This window comes from Oncorhynchus tshawytscha, linkage group LG04, assembly GCF_018296145.1.
Source record: "Oncorhynchus tshawytscha isolate Ot180627B linkage group LG04, Otsh_v2.0, whole genome shotgun sequence".
Classification (NCBI taxonomy): Eukaryota; Metazoa; Chordata; class Actinopteri; order Salmoniformes; family Salmonidae; genus Oncorhynchus; species Oncorhynchus tshawytscha.
Genome location: NC_056432.1, coordinates 5,464,163 through 5,487,904, shown reverse-complemented (window position 1 = coordinate 5,487,904; position 23,742 = coordinate 5,464,163).

Genomic DNA, 23,742 nt, shown 5'->3' with positions numbered 1-23,742 from the left:
TCCGAGTTTAAAAGTAGAAAGTTTGCAGCCATCCACTTCCTTATGTCTGAAACACATGCTTCCAGAGGACAAACCATTCACAGAACAAACAAACTGATATCTTTCCGACAGATAAGATCTAAACCAGGCCAGAACTTGTCCGTGCAGACCAATTTGGGTTTCCAATCTCTCCAAAAGAATGTGGTGATCGATGGTATCAAAAGCAGCACTAAGGTCTAGGAGCACGAGGACAGATGCAGAGCCTCGGTCCGATGCCATTAAAATGTAATTTACCACCTTCACAAGTGCCGTCTCAGTGCTATGATGGGGTCTAAAACCAGACTGAAGCATTTCGTATACATTGTTTGTCTCCAAGCTCTCATGTGTCTTTTACTGATGAGTGGCTTCCGTCTGGCCACTCTACCATAAAGGCCTGATTGGTGGAGTCCGGTTTGTTTGTCCTTCTAGAAGGTTCTCCCATCTCCACAGAGGAACTCTAGAGCTCTGTCAGAGTGACCATTGGGTTCTTGGCCGCCTCCCTGACCAAGGCCCTTCTCCCCCGATTGCTCAGTTTGGCCGGGCGGCCAGCTCTAGGAAGAATCTTGGTGGTTCCAAACTTCTTCAATTTAAGAATGATGGAGGCCACTGTCTTCTTGGGGACCTTCAATGTTGCAGACAATTTTTGATCATCTTCCACAGAGCTGTGCTTCAGCACAATCCTGTATCGGAGCTCTACAGAAAATTCCTTTGAACTCAAGGCTTGTGGGACCTAATATAGACAGGTGCGTGCCTTTCCAAGTCATGTCCAATCAATTACCACAGGTGGCCTCCAATCAAGTTGTAGAAACATCTCAAGGATGATCCATGGAAACAGGATGCACCTGAGCTCAATTTAGAGTCTCACATAGTCTCTTTTTATTGTAAATAAATGTGTAAACATTTCCAAAAATCACTTTGTCATTATGCGGTTTTATGTGTAAATTGATGAGGATTTTTTAAAATCAATTTTAGAATAAGGTTGTAATGTAATAAAATGTGGAAAAAGTCAAGGGATCTGAATACTTTCAGAATGCACTGTAATTCTTCTACTCTGTTAAGATATAAGCATGTCTTCCTTCATGAGGAGGGAAAAAAAACATTTGCAGATTTATTCAGTATAGCTCCATGGGATTCCAATTGTTGTTTCTGTATAAGGGGGATTTTTGGCTGATAAGTGAAACAAAATTAATTATAGTCATCAGTATAGTTACAGGCTAACAGAGGAAAAGCCCTGTAGTGCAATTTGGTGATTTAATATTATGTGACTTAAAAAATGTTTTTACAGAGATTGCTGTGGTCATAATTATAATTATGAAGACCTTAGTACAAATTAAATAAGGAAATAGGCGCAATGTTCCAGTTCTTTTTTTTTCTTAAAAAACAAAACAAATCCCCACAGGTCCTTCTGTGATAAGGTGTCAAAAATAATACACAAGTCAAACAGGATGCTCATCTGAGTTCTGTGAGCCAACTGTCCCAATAAATCAACAACAGCTTGATCATATACATTTTTCACCCTTTTCTACTTCCTGTTTTTTCCAAAACAAAATTGATGGTCTGGATGATTACCTCACGCAGAGAGCTCAGAGCCCTACAGTCTGGATGGTTACCTCACCTACAGTCTGGATGGTTACCTCACCTACAGTCTGGATGGTTACCTCACCTACAGTCTGGATGGTTACCTCACCTACAGTCTGGATGGTGACCTCACCTACAGTCTGGATGGTTACCTCACCTACAGTCTGGATGGTTACCTCACCTACAGTCTGGATGGTGACCTCACCTACAGTCTGGATGGTTACCTCACCTACAGTCTGGATGGTTACCTCACCTACAGTCTGGATGGTTACCTCACACAGAGAGCTCAGAGCCCTACAGTCTGGATGGTTACCTCACCTACAGTCTGGATGGTTACCTCACACAGAGAGCTCAGAGCCCTACAGTCTGGATGGTTACCTCACCTACAGTCTGGATGGTTACCTCACCTACAGTCTGGATGTTACCATGGTAATGGATCATCCGTCACTTCAACAGTCTTTTGACGCACTTGTACTACATATCTATAAAAAATCTGTCAGGTTAAGCGAGAGATATCAGCTTTTTTTTACATGGGCTGCTGTCTCAATTGACCGCGTCCTCCCATGTCATCCTTCCGCACCTGCGTTGGAAAGTGGCCTCGTTACGGTGCCGTTTGTCAGACCATGAGACATGCCCGAAAATCAGTATTCTCACGAAAAGTATGTAGTGTCCAACATATTGGCCTACATATTATGGAAAGGGGAGACCGTCATGAACACGATGCTGTTCTCTGTTTTGCTCTACAACCCCCACAAGCCTCATGAGAATGTCATGTCTGAAGATAACCCATAAGACCCTGAAGATAACCCATACAAAATGAATGGACTTGTCTGAAGATAACCCATAAGACCCTGAAGATAACCCATACAAAATGAATGGACTTGCCTGAAGATAACCCATAAGACCCTGAAGATAACCCATACAAAATGAATGGACTTGCCTGAAGATAACCCATAAGACCCTGAAGATAACCCATACAAAATGAATGAACTTGCCTGAAGATAACCCATAAGACCCTGAAGATAACCCATACAAAATGAATGGACTTGCCTGAAGATAACCCATAAGACCCTGAAGATAACCCATACAAAATGAATGGACTTGCCTGATAACCCATAAGATAACCCAAAATGAATAAGACCCTAAGACCCTGAAGATAACCCATACAAAATGAATGGACTTGCCTGAAGATAACCCATAAGACCCTGAAGATAACCCATACAAAATGAATGGACTGAAGATTAAGCCTGAAGATAACCCTGAGGATAACCCATAAGACCCTGAAGATAACCCATACAAAATGAATGAACTTGTCTGAAGATAACCCATAAGACCCTGAAGATAACCCATACAAAATGAATGGACTTGCCTGAAGATAACCCATAAGACCCTGAAGATAACCCATACAAAATGAATGGACTTGCCTGAAGATAACCCATAAGACCCTGAAGATAACCCATACAAAATGAATGGACTTGCCTGAAGATAACCCATACAAAATGAATGAACTTGTCTGAAGATAACCCATACAAATGAATGGAAGCATGTAGGTAGTTTTGCACCAACAAAAACAAGGGGTTAAATATGTGTCTACAATATTTCCAGAGCTGTCTAAAATCTTATACCCCCCTCCTCCCTTATTGACATTGATGATCATTTCTAAGTGGGCAAACCATAAAAAATTCACACATGATTCTCTAACACAATCAGGAACACACAACATGGTGTGGCAGGGTAGCCTAGTGGTTAGAGTGTTGGACTAGTAACCGGAAGGTTGCAAGTTCAAACCCCCGAGCTGACCAGGTACAAATCTGTTGTTCTGCCCCTGAACAGGCAGTTAACCCACTGTTCCTAGGCCGTCATTGAAAATAAGAATTTGTTCTTAACTGACTTGCCGAGTTAAATGAAGGTAGAGAATAATTTTAAAACATCGATGGGATTCATCATCATAATGTATTCCAAAGGATGGTGGTGGAATCCAGGCAAGGCCAAACATTGAGCTCTCTGCTCGCTCAGCTCAGTGTATGAATGTGCACCCCACAGTGGATTGTTCCAGCTGTTTGGTCTCATTGCTATGCACAGAGCCCAGAGACATTTTTCTGTGGTTATAGCCAAGGAGTAGGGAGCTCTGGCTGGGCATTAAGCTCTGTGGTTTTACCCCAGGGTAGAGGGCCCTGGCTGGGCCTCAGCCTTGACACATTATTGCCCTAAACAGTGGTGTCTCGGCCACTGGAGGGAGGCCTGCCTAGTAACATCTGTCCTGAAGCATATACTAACTTCATCTCTGACAAAGAGCGAACAGGAATACAACGCTTTGCCTAGAGCTACTGCTAACATCTTGTAACTTTCTGCCGCCCCGGCTTGAACCCTCCTCTGGAGTGGATACTCCACATCACCAGACCACAGAGATGCAGTATGTATGGTAATCATTCTTTGTTTTTCCTCTCTTTTTCTCTTCCCGTTGTAGATTTGAAAACACTCCTCTTGAACTCACGGCATCAGTGTTAGCCGGCTGCTATGCAAATGAGGTGCGACAGGGAGAAGAGCAAAGAAAAACAAATGTGTTAATTGATCCATCCTGTCTGTGGAGGGTCCTGGGGGATTACCTGGGCGAGCTGAAGTAGCTGGAGGGCCCTGGGGGATTACCTGGGCGAGCTGAAGTAGCTGGAGTGCCCTCGGCGGAGTCAAAAGTGCTTCTAATGGGGCTACTCAGCGTCGTCTTCAGCCAACCTAATGGCGTCCATTTTGTTAGCACTGTTAGCTCTGAGAGGTGGCCAAGCTGTCGAGGGCCAGGCATTCTGAGCGACCCAAGATGACCTACAACCGTCCCAGCTATACAAGTACGACAAGTCATTTCAACAGCCCTCTCCAAAACACCCTCTCCGGGCCTCCGAGAGAGGAGAGAAGAGGACACTAATTAAGGTAACACGGGTGGCCGAGTGTGTCCTACAATGTGTGTCACACAGTTGGAGTGTGTATACTCAATCTCGTCATGTAGGTCACTGTGGAGCCATGAATATTAAAGTTCCGCTGTTCTCTGCCTCCCCTACCACCCGCCGGTCCTGCCGCCACCTTCCTGCCCGCCCGCCCGCCTGCGTGCCCGCCTGCCTGCCCGCCCGCCTGCCCGCCCGCCTGCCCGCCTGCCTGCCCGCCCGCCTGCCTGCCTGCCTGCCCGCCTGCCTGCCTGCCTGCCTGCCCGCCTGCCTGTCTGCCTGCCTGCCCGCCCGCCCGCCCGCCTGCCTGCCCGCCTGCCTGCCCGCCCGCACGCCTGCCTGCCTGCCTGCCCGCCTGCCTGCCCGCCTGCCTGCCCGCCCGCCTGCCTGCCTGCCTTAGAGCTCCGAGGTTTTTAGTCTATTATCACTGGGGCTCTTTCCAGAAACATATGCATTGCAAATTGAGATGATGGCTGGTTGAAGCACAAAGCACCGGTCCCAGTGGCATTATTTACACAAAACAAAAAAACAGGCTACGTGATGCCGAAATAATTACGAGTTAGCCATGGATAAATAAATGACACTGGAAAGGTGCGAACCAGAGAGAAGAGAAGAACCGTATGCTGTTCGGTATAGAAATAGATGTAACATATGATTTAGAGCCAAGTGGGTGAAATGTGTACCGAAAACGTGTTTTAGATGTGGATCGACATGGGTCCAATGTGTGTGAACTGGATACTACACGAACTCATCCACTTACCCAATGTTGTTGTCACGAAACCTTATATTGTTGTCATGAAACCTTATGTTGTTGTCACGAAACCTTATGTTGTTGATACGAAACCTTATGTTGTTGTCCTGAAACCTTCTGTTGTTGTCACGAAACCTTATGTTGTTGATACGAAACCTTATGTTGTTGTCCTGAAACCTTCTGTTTTTGTCCTGAAAACTTATGTTGTTGTCAACCTTAAGCTGTTGTCACAAAACCTTTTGTTGTTGTCCTGAAGCCTTATGTTGTTGTCCTGAAGCCTTATGTTGTTGTCCTGAAACCTTATGTTGTTGTCCTGAAACCTTTGTTGTTGACCTGAAACCTTATGTTGTTGTCCTGAAACCTTTTGTTGTTGTCCTGAAGCCTTATGTTGTTGTCCTGAAGCCTTATGTTGTTGTCCTGAAACCTTATGTTGGTAAGTTCATGTGGTCATGTTCCCCCGTATGTGTGTAGAACTCACAGAGGCTAATTGTCCTTTGTGATTTCTATAATGTCCATTGACGGCTTCGGGACTGTGCCGTGTGTGTGGCAAGTATCTGCAGCTAGGTCTCACACTGCAGTTAGGACTGTGCCGTGTGTGTGGCAAGTATCTGCAGCTAGGTCTCACACTTGTTATGTCATTGTGCCACTCAAACTGGTTTACTAGGCCAGCTAGCCAGCATCCATCCTCTCCTCTCCTCTACTAGACCAGCTAGCCAGCATCCATCCATCCCCTCCTCTCCTCTACTAGACGAGCTAGCCAGCATCCATCCATCCCCTCCTCTCCTCTACTAGACGAGCTAGCCAGCATCCATCCATCCCCTCCTCTCCTCTACTATACCAGCTAGCCAGCATCCATCCATCCTCTACTAGACCAGCTAGCCAGCATCCATCCATCCTCTACTAGACCAGCTAGACAGCATCCATCCATCCTCTCCTCTCCTCGACCAGCTAGCCAGCATCCATCCATCCTCTCCTAGACCAGCTAGCCAGCATCCATCCATCCTCTACTAGACCAGCTAGCCAGCATCCATCCATCCTCTCCTAGACCAGCTAGCCAGCATCCATCCATCCTCTACTAGACCAGCTAGCCAGCATCCATCCATCCTCTACTAGACCAGCTAGCCAGCATCCATCCATCCTCTACTAGACTAGCTAGCCAGCATCCATCCATCCTCTACTAGACCAGCTAGCCAGCATCCATCCATCCTCTACTAGACTAGCTAGCCAGCATCCATTCATCCTCTACTAGACCAGCTAGCCAACATCCATCCATCCTCTACTATACCAGCTAGCCAGCATCCATCCATCCTCTACTAGACCAGCTAGCCAGCATCCATCCATCCTCTACTAGACCAGCTAGACAGCATCCATCCATCCTCTCCTTGACCAGCTAGACAGCATCCATCCATCCTCTACTAGACCAGCTAGCCAGCATCCATCCATCCTCTACTAGACCAGCTAGCCAGCATCCATCCATCCTCTACTAGACTAGCTAGCCAGCATCCATCCATCCTCTACTAGACCAGCTAGCCAGCATCCATCCATCCTCTACTAGACCAGCTAGACAGCATCCATCCATCCTCTCCTAGACCAGCTAGCCAGCATCCATCCATCCTCTACTAGACCAGCTAGCCAGCATCCATCCATCCTCTCCTTGACCAGCTAGACAGCATCCATCCATCCTCTACTAGACCAGCTAGCCAGCATCCATCCATCCTCTCCTAGACCAGCTAGCCAGCATCCATCCATCCTCTACTAGACCAGCTAGCCAGCATCCATCCATCCTCTACTAGACCAGCTAGCCAGCATCCATCCATCCTCTACTAGACTAGCTAGCCAGCATCCATCCATCCTCTACTAGACCAGCTAGCCAGCATCCATCCATCCTCTACTAGACCAGCTAGACAGCATCCATCCATCCTCTCCTAGACCAGCTAGCCAGCATCCATCCATCCTCTACTAGACCAAATCAAATCAAATCAAATTTTATTTGTCACATACACATGGTTAGCAGATGTTAATGCGAGTGTAGCGAAATGCTTGTGCTTCTAGTTCCGACAATGCAGTAATAACGAGCAAGTAATCTAACTAACAATTCAAAAAAAAAAAAAACTACTGTCTTATACACAGTGTAAGGGGATAAAGAATATGTACATAAGGATATATGAATGAGTGATGGTACAGAGCAGCATAGGCAAGATACAGTAGATGATATCGAGTACAGTATATACATATGAGATAAGTATGTAAACCAAGTGGCATAGTTAAAGTGGCTAGTGATACATGTATTACATAAGGATGCAGTCGATGATATAGAGTACAGTATCAACGTATGCATATGAGATGAACAATGTAGGGTAAGTAACATTATATAAGGTAGCATTGTTTAAAGTGGCTAGTGATATATTTACATAATTTCCCATCAATTCCCATGATTAAAGTGGCTGGAGTAGAGTCAGTGTCATTGACAGTGTGTTGGCAGTAGCCACTCAATGTTAGTGGTGGCTGTTTAACAGTCTGATGGCCTTGAGATAGAAGCTGTTTTTCAGTCTCTCGGTCCCAGCTTTGATGCACCTGTACTGACCTCGCCTTCTGGATGACAGCGGGGTGAACAGGCAGTGGCTCGGGTGGTTGATGTCCTTGATGATCTTTATGGCCTTCCTGTAGCATCGGGTGGTGTAGGTGTCCTGGAGGGCAGGTAGTTTGCCCCCGGTGATGCGTTGTGCAGACCTCACTACCCTCTGGAGAGCCTTACGGTTGAGGGCGGTGCAGTTGCCATACCAGGCGGTGATACAGCCCGCCAGGATGCTCTCGATTGTGCATCTGTAGAAGTTTGTGAGTGCTTTTGGTGACAAGCCGAATTTCTTCAGCCTCCTGAGGTTGAAGAGGCGCTGCTGCGCCTTCCTCACGATGCTGTCTGTGTGAGTGGACCAATTCAGTTTGTCTGTGATGTGTATGCCGAGGAACTTAAAACTTGCTACCCTCTCCACTACTGTTCCATCGATGTGGATGGGGGTGTTCCCTCTGCTGTTTCCTGAAGTCCACAATCATCTCCTTAGTTTTGTTGACGTTGAGTGTGAGGTTATTTTCCTGACACCACACTCCGAGGGCCCTCACCTCCTCCCTGTAGGCCGTCTCGTCGTTGTTGGTAATCAAGCCTACCACTGTTGTGTCGTCCGCAAACTTGATGATTGAGTTGGAGGCGTGCATGGCCACGCAGTCGTGGGTGAACAGGGAGTACAGGAGGGGGCTCAGAACGCACCCTTGTGGGGCCCCAGTATTGAGGATCAGCGGGGAGGAGATGTTGTTGCCTACCCTCACCACCTGGGGGCGGCCCGTCAGGAAGTCCAGTACCCAGTTGCACAGGGCGGGGTCGAGACCCAGGGTCTCGAGCTTGATGACGAGCTTGGAGGGTACTATGGTGTTGAATGCCGAGCTGTAGTCGATGAACAGCATTCTCACATAGGTATTCCTCTTGTCCAGATGGGTTAGGGCAGTGTGCAGTGTGGTTGAGATTGCATCGTCTGTGGACCTATTTGGGCGTTAAGCAAATTGGAGTGGGTCAAGGGTGTCAGGTAGGGTGGAGGTGATATGGTCCTTGACTAGTCTCTCAAAGCACTTCATGATGACGGATGTGAGTGCTACGGGGCGGTAGTCGTTTAGCTCAGTTACCTTAGCTTTCTTGGGAACAGGAACAATGGTGGCCCTCTTGAAGCATGTGGGAACAGCAGACTGGTATAGGGATTGGTTGAATATGTCCGTAAACACACCGGCCAGCTGGTCTGCGCATGCTCTGAGGGCGCGGCTGGGGATGCCGTCTGGGCCTGCAGCCTTGCGAGGTTTAACACGTTTAAATGTCTTACTCACTTCGGCTGCAGTGAAGGAGAGACCGCATGATTCCGTTGCAGGCCGTGTCAGTGGCACTGTATTGTCCTCAAAGCGGGCTAAAAAGTTATTTAGTCTGCCTGGGAGCAAGACATCCTGGTCCGTGACTGGGCTGGGTTTCTTCCTGTAGTCCGTGATTGACTGTAGACCCTGCCACATACCTCTTGTGTCTGAGCCGTTGAATTGAGATTCTACTTTGTCTCTGTACTGGCGCTTAGCTTGTTTGATAGCCTTGCGGAGGGAATAGCTGCACTGTTTGTATTCAGTCATGTTACCAGACACTAGCCATTATCCATCCATCCTCTACTAGACCAGCTAGCCAGCATCCATCCATCCTCTACTAGACCAGCTAGCCAGCATCCATCCATCCTCTACTAGACTAGCTAGCCAGCATCCATCCATCCTCTACTAGACCAGCTAGCCAGCATCCATCCATCCTCTACTAGACCAGCTAGCCAGCATCCATCCATCCATCCTCTACTAGACCATTTCGTAGTGCTGAGCTATTAACCTGAAATCAACCCAATGAGTCCCACCGTAAAGCCGTCAGATTTTTGGTCTTCTAAACTCTTTGTGAACATTTTATGTTTACAGTCTCCTTGTTCTGCAGCCGTAGATACCAATCATTCGTCTCTGTGACTAACGGTGGCTGAGCTTGAGCGCTGTCTGTGAGACAAGGGTGGATCCCGAAGGGTCTTTTTTTTTGTGTATAAAATGTTGGTAGAGTTTGAATGGTTTGCTATGAAGAGCAGAGACTCTCATGAACAGGCTCATGTAATTTATTTTCTTCTATGACCTCACAAAGCTCCACAAGAGTCGTTAAAAGGTAAGGGGCTCTTCTACATAGAAGATCATAGGATATCTCAGGACATAGTGTCTATAATACTGTAATAAGCTCACATAATATCTCTCACAAACTCCAAACTCCACATAGTTAAGCCAGTATCCATCCTCTCCTCTCCTCATCTGTCCCTCCCACCGCGATGCCACAGTGAGAAGACTGCAGACGACTGTAGACGACTGTCTCGTGGTCAAGTTGAGCTGTGGATGTGTGATGTACATCATCTGTAATCAGATAAGTTGGGTACCATCCTCCTGCTTCCCCTCCACAAGAAAATGTGTCTACTGAACTGAGAGCCAGAATGCCACTGTCACATTAACAGCAAGAGAGAAAGAGAGAGAGAGATAGAGAGAGAGAGAGAATGCAGTCTGTTGCCTGGGCTGGTAAACAAACACCCAAAGATGTTTTGCATGACAGAAACACTGCCAGCTCTTTCAGGCAAGGCCAGAGATAATGTTGAAAGGCTGTGATTCCTCTCTCTCTATCTCTCTCCCTCTATCTCGCTCTCTCTGTCTATCTCTCTCCCTCTGTCTATCTCTCTCTTAACTCTTTAACCCATTCAATTGGTTCAAGCAGAGTGCATATTTTAATATGCATGACAGAATGTCACATTATGAAAAAGACAAAACAGTCTGCCATTACGCTATTGTACCTTCTATTTAATTTGCACATAAAACCGCGCCTTCATGTCGGCAAGGCAACACGTCGGCAAGGCAACACGTCGGCAAGGCAACGTGCATTTTTGATCTGGCGGAGGAAAGCTCGGAGCTTTCAAGTGTATTGTTTTTAATGAGGTATCACTGCACATCGTGAGTAATTGTTTCGGCCAAGAGAATGCGTTGGTAGCTGAGGTAAACTTTCTCTCAGTTCCTTTTAGTGTTATCCATCACTGTTCAGTAATGAGAGAAGGCATTATTAAACTCTTGTTTCTCCGGGTCATAGTGGATCGTTCATTGTTATTTACTTCCCTAGAGCTATTTTTTTTGCCTGTCAGAAAGGGCTAGCTAGGCTAGTTAATGTTATCATCACTGAGATTTTGCTTCCAGCATGCTGGCAAAGTTAGCCAATTATTTGTGTATCTCTGGGGTTGGAAAAAGAAGCAAACATGAGAAACAAAATGGCTAATTATAGGAATGCAATTTATTAAAATGTTAAAAGTGATGTGTAAGTAATGTTATGAGTCTGAACAGGATAGGGATATTTAACAGATGGATGACTGCATGTGTTTCCCACAATAATAAAGTCCTTACCAGACACCCCATTTAACAACAATAAAAATGTTGTTCATATCTATTCATCTTTGATGTAGCGTTGTCAGAATAGGTTAGTATAGTACAGTATTGTATTGTGTTGTATAGTACATTTTTTATTTAATTTATATTTCTATGGATTTGTTATTGTAAAACAGAATAGTGCCTTGAATAATTTATTTCTGAATTTATTTAAAAGCAGTTTAAACCTCAATGTAAATTTTCTTCAGAACAGACAGAAAGAGAAAGGTCACACTAGACCCAAATTACAGGTTTATTGACCTCCATTTTTAAATTGAGACATTTAGAGACACAGGTTGTAACAACCCTCATCTCAATATTTTTTTAACCAAAGTGTGTGTCTCACGTCTCAGCTTGACTGGAAAAAAAACACAACCCCCCCCCCATCTCTCCTTTATAGAGGGAAATGAAAAAAGGAAAATCTCCTATGCACTCTGCAGAACCTGCAGCGCTTGCCTAAACACTGCTCATCCAAAGTCATTTGCAGCAAAAATCCATTATCGTCATCACTTCTGGTGATGAATTCCCTGTGATGGTGGCGGGCCCGCAGCAGTCTCCACTCATAATGCCATTCTGCTCTTGTTGGCAGCGCTCCCCTTCAGATAGCTCACTCTGCTCCCAGCAGCCAGCCCAGTGCCAGACAGAGAGGCAGGAGGGTGTGCTGGGTTTAGCTGGGTTGGATTGGGTTGTGCCTCTTTAAGCAAAAATATACACAAAGGGGTGGTAGGAAGGTATTACACCCCATAGGGTTGGTTGGTCTGCCAGTCAGTCAGTCTGCCAGTCAGTCAGACAGTCAGTCAGTTAGTCTGCCAGTCAGTCAGCCAGTCAGTCAGTTAGTCTGCCAGTCAGTCATACAGTCAGTCAGTTAGTCTGCCAGTCAGTCAGCCAGTCAGTCAGTTAGTCTGCCAGTCAGTCAGACAGTCAGTCAGTTAGTCTGCCAGTCAGTCAGACAGTCAGTCAGTTAGTCTGCCAGTCAGTCAGCCAGTCAGTCAGTTAGTCAGCTAGTCAGTTAGTCTCCCAGTCAGTCAGCCAGTCAGTCAGTTAGTCTGCCAGTCAGTCAGACAGTCAGTCAGTTGGTCTGCCAGTCAGTCAGCCAGTCAGTCAGTTAGTCAGCTAGTCAGTTAGTCTCCCAGTCAGTCAGCCAGTCAGTCAGTTAGTCTGCCAGTCAGTCATACAGTCAGTCAGTTAGTCAGCTAGTCAGTTAGTCTCCCAGTCAGTCAGTTAGTCTGACAGTCAGTCAGTCAGTCAGCCAGCCAGTCAGTTAGTCTGCTATTCAGTCAGTCATTAAGTCAGTCTGTTAGTCTGCCAGTCAGCCAGTCGAAAATATACACAAAGGGGTGGTAGGAAGGTATTACACCCCATAGGGTTGGTTGGTCTGCCAGTCAGTCAGTCTGCCAGTCAGTCAGACAGTCAGTCAGTTAGTCTGCCAGTCAGTCAGACAGTCAGTCAGTTAGTCAGCTAGTCAGTTAGTCTCCCAGTCAGTCAGCCAGTCAGTCAGTTAGTCTGCCAGTCAGCCAGTTAGTCAGTTAGTCTGCCAGTCAGTCAGTTAGTCAGCCAGTCAGTTAGTATCCCAGTCAGTCAGTTAGTCAGTTTGTCAACCAGTCAGTCTGTTAGTCAGTTTGTCAGCCAGTCAGCCATTCAGCCAGTCAGCCAGCCAATCAGCCAGTCAGCCAGTTAGTCAGTTAGTCTGCCAGTCAGTCAGTTAGTCAGCCAGTCAGTTAGTATCCCAGTCAGTCAGTTAGTCAGTTTGTCAACCAGTCAGTCTGTTAGTCAGTTAGTCTCCCAGTCAGTCAGCCAGTCAGTCAGTTAGTCTGCCAGTCAGTCATACAGTCAGTCAGTTAGTCTGCCAGTCAGTCAGCCAGTCAGTCAGTTAGTCTGCCAGTCAGTCAGCCAGTCAGTCAGTTAGTCTGCCAGTCAGTCAGCCAGTCAGTCAGTTAGTCTGCCAGTCAGTCATACAGTCAGTCAGTTAGTCTGCCAGTCAGTCAGCCAGTCAGTCAGTTAGTCTGCCAGTCAGTCAGACAGTCAGTCAGTTAGTCTGCCAGTCAGTCAGACAGTCAGTCAGTTAGTCTGCCAGTCAGTCAGCCAGTCAGTCAGTTAGTCAGCTAGTCAGTTAGTCTCCCAGTCAGTCAGCCAGTCAGTCAGTTAGTCTGCCAGTCAGTCATACAGTCAGTCAGTTAGTCTGCCAGTCAGTCAGCCAGTCAGTCAGTTAGTCTGCCAGTCAGTCAGCCAGTCAGTCAGTTAGTCTGCCAGTCAGTCATACAGTCAGTCAGTTAGTCAGCTAGTCAGTTAGTCTCCCAGTCAGTCAGTTAGTCTGACAGTCAGTCAGTCAGTCAGCCAGCCAGTCAGTTAGTCTGCTATTCAGTCAGTCATTAAGTCAGTCTGTTAGTCTGCCAGTCAGCCAGTCGAAAATATACACAAAGGGGTGGTAGGAAGGTATTACACCCCATAGGGTTGGTTGGTCTGCCAGTCAGTCAGTCTGCCAGTCAGTCAGACAGTCAGTCAGTTAGTCTGCCAGTCAGTCAGACAGTCAGTCAGTTAGTCAGCTAGTCAGTTAGTCTCCCAGTCAGTCAGCCAGTCAGTCAGTTAGTCTGCCAGTCAGCCAGTTAGTCAGTTAGTCTGCCAGTCAGTCAGTTAGTCAGCCAGTCAGTTAGTATCCCAGTCAGTCAGTTAGTCAGTTTGTCAACCAGTCAGTCTGTTAGTCAGTTTGTCAGCCAGTCAGCCATTCAGCCAGTCAGCCAGCCAATCAGCCAGTCAGCCAGTTAGTCAGTTAGTCTGCCAGTCAGTCAGTTAGTCAGCCAGTCAGTTAGTATCCCAGTCAGTCAGTTAGTCAGTTTGTCAACCAGTCAGTCTGTTAGTCAGTTTGTCAGCCAGTCAGCCATTCAGCCAGTCAGCCAGCCAATCAGCCAGGCAGTCAGTTAGCCAATCAGTTAGTCAGTTAGTCAGCCAGTCAGTCAGTTAGTAAGCCAGTCAGCAAGTCAGTCAGTTAGTAAGCCAGTCAGTCAGTTAGCCAATCAGTTAATCAGTTGGTCAGCCAGTCAGTGAGTTAGTTAGCCAGTCAGTTAGCCAGTCAGTTAGCCAGTCAGTTAGCCAGTCAGTCAGTCAGTCAGTCAGCCAATCAGTTAGTCAGTTGGTCAGCCAGTCAGTGAGTTAGTTAGCCAGTCAGTTAGCCAGTCAGTTAGCCAGTCAGTTAGCCAGTCAGTCAGTCAGTCAGTCAGCCAATCAGTTAGTCAGTTGGTCAGCCGCACTGCGATGACAAGTTTCAATTTCATTACCCACTTTGGAGTGGATTGACAGTGGTTTAAATGGGGGGTAAAATCAGATTCTTGATTTGTCAATAACTTCTTTTAGCTTTTCTCAAGATGCGTTAAGAGATGCACCATGGGGCATGGTGACATTTGGTGCTATGGTTAATGAGTAGAAGATCTTTTAAGTATTTTTTAGCATGTTAGCTTATGTGCTATTATGCATCTACTGGTATAGTGTGGCCATCTTTCAATGCATCAACATTATTTTCTCAAACTCTTCAGGGACTACTTTGATGAGTCAAAAGACTACATTTTGGTGTGAATCTGACTTTTGGTACATGAAAAGTATTTTTTTTATGATTATTTTAAGCATTAGCGTTACATAGTCCAAAAAGCTAACTGTTCATAGTTTCCTTATTTAAAAAAAATATCAATTCCAAACTTAACATGGTTTCTCATGGTAGTCTTTGATGACCCTAAAAAGTTTCAAGGTCATAGGTCATTGTAGATTGGCAAAGTTTCTGTGTGTCAAATTAGAATAAACAAGTTACCAGTGTATCCTTCAGTTATTTGATAATAATATATTAATAATGTTAATTAAGAAAAACTAATCTAAGAATAACAATAGGTTTCGCAACTATGATGTGAACCCAGTTATAAGTGAAAAAAAAAAGAAAATAATTGACATGCAATGAATCATGAACCCTGGTACACACACACACACACACACACACACACACACACACACACATACCGTGCTTCTACATCTGTATTGCTTGCTGTTTGGGGTTTTAGGCTGGGTTCCTGTATAGCACTTTGTGACATCGGCTGATGTTAAAAGGGCTTTATAAATACATTTGATTGATTGATTGATTGAATTTCAATTCACCTCCAGAATCGACTGAATTCCCCCCAACCCTGCTGCGTGTGTATTTAACCAGCATTGGAGTGAGAAGGGAAAAGGCACACAATATGGTACAATGTCATGGCTCTCTCTCCCCATTCTGCCAAACAGGTGTTTGAGCCCCAATCCAAAAGCATCAATCAACATGTGGCACAAGGAAGCATCATCTTTGCCAGGGAGGCATCTTCGTTGCCAGGGAAGCATCTTTGTTGCCAGGCCAGCTTCCCAGCAAAATGCCAAGGAGACACACCTGCACCCGCAAGAGCTTGAGTCCATGCCTAAACATCACATCAGAAAAAGGATGCTAAATGAATCCTGCATTAACGATCATGAATATATGCAACCTTTCTTTTCACAATGATAATGAAACCTACTATCAACAACTCTAACTGCTCGAGGGTTAGGGCTGAAATAAATCACAGAAACATGGAACTGTGAGAGCAAAGGAAGACAAGACGAGACAAGATGGCTGTCTGAAGCCTGAAGGTCACTACTCTCTCTGAGGCGGATCATGGGACTCTGAGGTAAACAAGAGGCCTGGAATCGCTTGGCAAGGACAGCCCTCCTCTGTTGACAAGGCCTGATAGCCAGCAGGTGGGAGGTGTTATCCTAACAGTCTGGAACTCTGCTGAATTATTTGCGGATAGATATAAGCAGCTGTTATTCTTGGTAATGGCGAGCTATTAGGAACATCTGTACACTTGGTTGTGAGCGATTCCTCTGACTCCGGCCTGCTCATTCCCTGGTGTCTCTGGGAAATAATGACATCATCAGGATGGGATGATCATCCCATCGAAGCAGTAGAATAATGACATCATCAGGATGGGATGACCATCCCATCGAAGCAGTAGAATAATGACATCATCAGGATGGGATGACCATCCCATCGAAGCAGTAGAATAATGACATCATCAGGATGGGATGATCATCCCATCGAAGCAGTAGAATAATGACATCATCAGGATGGGATGACCATCCCATCGAAGCAGTAGAATAATGACATCATCAGGATGGGATGACCATCCCATCGAAGCAGTAGAATAATGACATCATCAGGATGGGATGACCATCCCATCGAAGCAGTAGAATAATGACATCATCAGGATGGGATGACCATCCCATCGAAGCAGTAGAATAATGACATCATCAGGATGGGATGACCATCCCATCAAAACAGTAGAATTATGACATCATCAGGATGGGATGAAGCAGTAAAATAATGGCTATAGTAATAGAGTATAAAAGCTCTGCAACCAAAAATAAGTTAAATCTCAATAACGTATCACCCATCTGATTGACAACCAAACCTCTAGTTAAATCTCTTTACCATAGACCCCTCCCATTGACAACCAAACCTCTAGTTAAATCTCTTTACCATACACACCCCTCCCATTGACAACCAAGTGATTTATTTTTTCTCTGCACCCAAAAAATATTTTTCCCCCCCCTGGGTTAGCCCTGTGGTGAATTTTTTATCCTTGGCATTAGTCTGAACGGACATGTTATTACGCCCTCTTGAACTGCATCATCACTTCAAGTGGTTATGTTACGCTTAATGCAGAATAACGTTCAGAAGTGATCGGTCAGGGCTGATATGCGTGTGTGCCGTGATGATACTGCTAACGTATGAGGGATTAGCAAATCAAAACAGACCAGCATGTCTACATCTATCAGGGCTGAACTAGGCAATGTCTGTGTGTAATTAATGGTACCTAGTTCAACATGTGTGCTGCCCTCTACACTAGACAATGACTGAGATTCAATTCATAGCAGAGCGCCCGGACAGTCGACATTGCAGCATTTTACTCAATGTTCGTGGGGATCGCATTTGCAATAAACCATGCGTCCCTCAGCTCATTTGGAAATTACCTTTAAATGTCAAGCGAGCTATAATGCGGATCTTACACGGATCATACTGAATCCCAGCAAATGTTATCCTAATGCTAGGTCATTATGTGATGTGTAAGTAGCATGTTATGTTAGTTCAATTATGTCCCACTGGCTTCTAGAACTAAACAAAGTATCAGTGTGTTAGTTCATGCAATTTCATGCTAACACTAATGCTAGGTCAATATGCGATGTGTAGCCTAAGTTGTGTGTGAGCATGTTACCTAATGTAATACGGTATAGTAGTGTGTTAGTAGCCTAATGCTAGATCAATGTGTACAGTGCAACTAGCGTATAAGACATATTAGCATTATCTAGGTTAATGTGACCAGTGCAACTAGCATGTAAGTCATATTAGCATTAGCAAGGTTAATATGAACAGTGCAACTAGCATGTAGTTCATATTAACATTAGCTAGGTTAATATGTACAGTGAAAATAGTTTGTAAGTAATATTAGCATAAGCTAGGTTTATTTGTACAGTGAAACTAGAGTGTAAGTAATATTAATATTAGCTAGGTTAATATGATCAGTGCAAATAACATTGGCTCCCGAGTGGCGCAGCTGTCTAAGACACTGCATTTCAGTGCAGAGATCCTGGTTTGATCCCGGGCTGTATCACAACCGGCCGTGATCGGGTGTCCCATAAGGCAGTGCACCATTGGCCCAGATTGGTTAGGGGAGGGTTTGGCAGGGGTAGCCTATCATTGTAAAATAAGAATTTGTTCTTAACTGACTTGCCTAGTTAAATGAAGGTTAAATAAAACCATGTTAGTAATATTAGCATTAGCTAGGTAATATTTGCTCTGTCTTCCACACTCCGAAACTTACTGTAGTTTTAATGCATGCATCATCAGGATGAAGAGGTTTGTTGTTGTGTGTAACCAGATAGACATAGGCCCTGTTTATGAGCAATTAACTCTCCCCTCTCTCCCAAATAACTTTACTGTTGTTAACATAAATATTTTACACATCATTACCGGAACGAAAGGAACTGGAGGTAAAAAAAATATATATAAAAATACATGAAGATTCAATACAGGAAGGAAATTTGCATTTTAAATTCACAATATGCTTAGGATGCGAAAACAGGAAATGTGAAATCAAGGGAGAAGAGATAGAGAAGGAAGAGAATGTGGAGTGGTTTAAAACACTCCGGGCCACATCTGTGTGAATCTGAATTAGCTTCAGGAAGTGACACATGATTTCTCATAATTAAACTGTAAGCTTTTCTCTTCTTCTCTCTCTCTCTCTCTCTTTTAAAAAAAAAATCTAATGTAACTGGGTTCCCGCAATCAGGTCGAGCACTGAAATGTGCATCGTGGTGTGAAACGGGCAGGATGTTCACTCATTTTATTTTTAATCTTCTCTTTGCCGCCGAGTGTGTCATTCAAGCATCACGTCTTCTGAAAATTTCCTCGCCTCTTTTCATGGAACCATATTGGTCCAGCGTTGCGCCAGCTGTCAGGGAGAGAGGCCGTCTGCTGCCATTATCCTCGGGCTACACCCCCCACCTTATGGCCACCCAGCCTGCCAGAAGAAGGCCAATCCAAAATCAAAAGGTGGCTCTTTTTAATTCAGGCCATCCTTCCATACTCACAGAGGAACACATATCACACCCCCTAACACAGAGAGAGAGAGAGAGAGAGAGAAACACACATACCCCTCTGAGTCGTCATCGCATCTTAGTCCCAGTCACGTTTCCAAAAATCTACTCTACTCTAACCGAACCCACTCTACTCTAACCCCACCCCTAACCCAACCCACTCTACTCTACTCTACCCCCACCCCTAACCCAACCCACTCTACTCTACTCTACTCTACCCCACCCATAACCCAACCTACTCTTCTCTACTCTACCCCACCCCTAATCCAACCTACTCTACTCTACCCCACCCCTAACCCAACCCACTCTACTCTACCCCACCCCTAACCCAACCTACTCTACTCTTCTCTACCTAACCCAACCTACTCTACTCTACCCCACCGCTAACCCAACCCACTCTACTCTACTCTACCCCACCCCTAACCCAACCTACTCTACTCTAGCCCACCCCTAATCCAACCTAGTCTACTCTAACCCCAACCCCCTAACCCAACCCCCACTCTACTCTACTCTACCTAACCCCCACCCCTAACCTACCCCATTCTACTCTACTCTACCCCCACCCCTAACCCAACCTACTCTACCCCAACCCTAACCCAACCTAGTCTACTCTAGTCTACCCCACCCCCCCCTAACCCAACCTACTCTACTCTACTCCACCCCACCCCTAACCCAACCCACTCTACTCTACTCTACCCCCCTAACCCACTCTACTCTACTCTACCCCACCCCTAACCCAACCTACTCTACTCTACCCCACCCCTAACCCAACCCAACCCACTCTACTCTAACCCCACCCCTAACCACATCTACTCTACTCTACTCTACCCCATCCCTAACCCAACCCACTCTAACCCCACCTCTAAGACAACCCACTTCACTCTAACCACACACCTAACACAACCCACTCTTATCCCACCCATAACCCAACCTCCTTACACCTAACCCAACCAATCTACTCTAACCCCACCCCTATCCCAACCCACTACACTCTAACCCCACCCCTAACCCAACCCACTCTACTCTACCCCTAACCCACTCTACTCTACCCCACCCCTAACCCAACCTACTCTACTCTACCCCACCCCTAACCCAACCCAACCCAACCCACTCTACTCTAACCCCACCCCTAACCACATCTACTCTACTCTACTCTATCCCTAACCCAACCCACTCTAACCCCACCTCTAAGACAACCCACTTCACTCAAACCACACACCTAACACAACCCACACTAACCCCACCCATAACCCAACCTCCTCTACACCTAACCCAACCCAATCTACTCTAACCCCACCCCTATCCAAACCCACTACACTCTAACCCCACCCCTAACCCAACCCACTCTACCCCCACCCATAACCCAACCTACTCTACTCTACCCCCACCCCTAACCCAACCCACTCTACCCCCACCCCTAACCCAACCTACTCTACTCTACCCCACCCCTAACCCAACCCAACCCACTCTACTCTAACCGCACCCCTAACCACATCTACTCTACTCTACTCTATCCCTAACCCAACCCACTCTAACCCCACCTCTAAGACAACCCACTTCAATCTAACCACACACCTAACACAACCCACACTAACCCCACCCATAACACAACCTCCTCTACACCTAACCCAACCCAATCTACTCTAACCCCACCCCTATCCCAACCCACTACACTCTAACCCCACCCCTAACCCAACCCACTCTACTCCCACCCATAACCCAACCTACTCTACTCTACCCCCACGCCTAACCCAACCTTCTCTACTCTACCCCAAACCTAACCCAAACTAGTCTACTCTAGTCTACCCCACCCCTAACCCAACCTACTCTACTCTACTCTACTCTACCCCTAACCCACTCTACTCTAACCAAACCCCTAACCCAACCCACTCTACTCTACTCTACCCCACCCCTAACCCAACCTACTCTACCCCACCCCTAACCCAACCCACTCTACTCTACTCTACCCCTAACCCACTCTACTCTACTCTACTCTACCCCACCCCTAACCCAACCTAACCTACTCTACCCCCACCCCTAACCCATTCTATTCTACTCTACCCCCACCCCTAACCCAACCTACTCTATCCCCCACCCCATTCTATTCTACTCTACCCCCACCCCTAACCCATTCTATTCTACTACCCCCACCCCTAACCCAACCCACCCCCACCCCTAACCCATTCTATTCTACTCTACCCCCACCCCTAACCCATTCTAATCTACTCTACCCGCCACCCCTAACCCAACCCACTCTACCCCCACCCCAACCTATTCTATTCTACTCTACCCCCCACCCCTAACCCAACCTACTCTACACCCACCCCTAACCCATTCTAATCTACTCTACCCCCCCCCACCCCTAACCCATCCCACCCTGACCCAACCTACTCGACTCTAACCCCACCCCTAATGTAGCTAGTTATCATTATCAGAAGGAAACGCTGTAGTGGCCTGGAAAGTAGAAAACAACTAGACCATCATTTTCATGTTGTCAAATGTACTTTAAAGAGGTGGCAATTGCCATAGCTAGAAAATGTTGTCAAAAAATAGCTAGCTAGCCTAGTGGTTAGAGTGTTGGACTAAGTAAATTCAAATCCCCGAGCTGACAAGGTACAAATCTGTCGTTCTGCCCCTGAACAGGCAGTTAACCCACTGTTCCTAGGCTGTCATTGAAAATAATAATTTGTTCTTAACTGACTTGTCTAGTTAAATAAAGGTTAAATAAAAAACAGGGCAAAATAGAAATAGGCCTATAACAGTTAGGATCAGGTTGATCTCCCCTTTAAATAAAGGACTAGCCTTCCAATCAATGGGAACCTCCCCAGAAAGGAGAGACAGGTTAAAAAGGTCAGAGATAGGCCTGGCGATGATAGGGGCAGCAACCTTAAAGAAGAAAGGAGAGACAGGTTAAACAGGTCAGAGATAGGCCTGGCAATGATAGGGGCAGCAACCTTAAAGAAGAAAGGATGTAAAACCAAGTGGAGCTCTTCTAGCACCTCGGACTCAGTGACCGCCTATAGGGAGAAACTCTGTAGCAGTGCAAGGGGAAAAGAGGGCGGAGCATCAGGGATAGTGTCTAAACCAAGTGGAGGTCCTTTAGCACCTCAGACTCAGTGACTGCCTATAGGGAGAAACTCTGTAGCAGGGCAAGGGGAAAAGAGGGAGGAGCATCAGGGTTAGTTGCATTAGAAGGGGTGGGAGATGAGGAAATGTTGGACAGGCAAGGAGGCATGGCTGAGTCAAATAGGAATCCTGACTTAATGAAGTGGTGATTAAAGAGCTCAGCCATGTGCTCCTTGTCAGTAACAACCACATCATCAACATTAAGGGACATGGGCAGCTGTGAGGAGGAGGGTTTATTCTCCAGGTCTTTAACTGTTTTCCAGAACTTCTTGGGGTTAGACCCACAGAGAGAGAACTGCTCCTTAAAGTAACTAACGTTGGCCTTCTGGATATCCTGAGTGATTTTACAGTCAGCCTGAGTATGCGTGTGCTGAGCCTTTCACCAAATGCAATTCTTCAGGTGGAGTAACTCTGCCAGATCACAGTCGAACCAGAGGCTGAACCTGTTTTTAATTCTCATTTACTTTATGGGGGCGTGTTTGTTAACAATATCACTGAAAATATTTTTTAAAAAGAAGGTCCATGTGTCTTCGACCGAGGGGGGGGGAATCAAGCTGATTCTATACCAATTTACAGAGGCCAGGTCATGAAGGAGGAATTGCTCAATAAGGTTTTTAGCAAGCGTCTATGACAAATCAGGGCAGGTTGTTTCACTGAGCAGCCATTACAAACACAGGCTGGACATTAGTGATCTCTAAGGTCATTACAGAAAACACCAGACTGATACCTATCGGGATTATTTGTGAGGATAACATTGAGTAGAGTAGCCTTTTCTGGGTGTTTGGAGTCATACCTTGTGGGATTGGTAATAATCTGAGAAAGATTTAGGGAGTCCCATTGCTTTAGGACTTGGTAAGGTGGTTTAAGCATGTCCCAGTTTAGGTCTCCTAGCAGGACAAATTCAGACCTAGTGTAAGGGGCCAGGAGAAAGCTTAGGGCAGGTAGGGTACAGGCTGGTACTAATGGAGGACAATAACACCCAGCAACAGTCAACAAAGAGCTATTTGAAAGTGTAATGCTTAAATCCAGCAAATCAAATTGTTTGGGGACAGACTTGGTGGAGACAACCGAGCACTGACGGTGATCCTTGGTAATGATTGCCACTCCACCACCTTTGGAAGATCTGTCTTACCGAAAAAGGTTATAACCAGAAAGGTTACCATCAGTATTCAAAACACTCTTCCTTAACCACGTCTCAGTAATGACCAACACATCTGGATTGGAGCTGTGAACCCACACTTTCAATTGATCCATTTTAGGTAATAAGCTTCTAGTGTTTTAAAAGATCCTACTTTAGTTTTTGTTGTCCTTTTTATCTTTATCCAGAGTTTATTAGATGAGCAATTAGGGTTAAGTGCCTTGCTCAAGGGCAAGTCAATAGATTTTTCAGCTAGTTGGTTCGGGGATTCGAACCAGCGACCTTTCGGTCACTGGCTCATTGTGTGCAGCACCATTGTAGCCAGTCTATTGTAGCCAGTCTATTGTAGCCAGTCTATTGTAGCCAGTCTATTGTAGCCAGTCTATTGTAGCCAGTCTATTGTCTATTGTAGCCAGTCCATAGTAGCCAGTCTATTGTAGCCAGTCCATTGTAGCCAGTCCATTGTAGCCAGTCCTTTGTAGCAGACAGACTCCATTGTAGCCAGTCCATTGTAGCCAGTCCATTGTAGCCAGTCTATTGTAGCCAGTCTATTGTAGCCA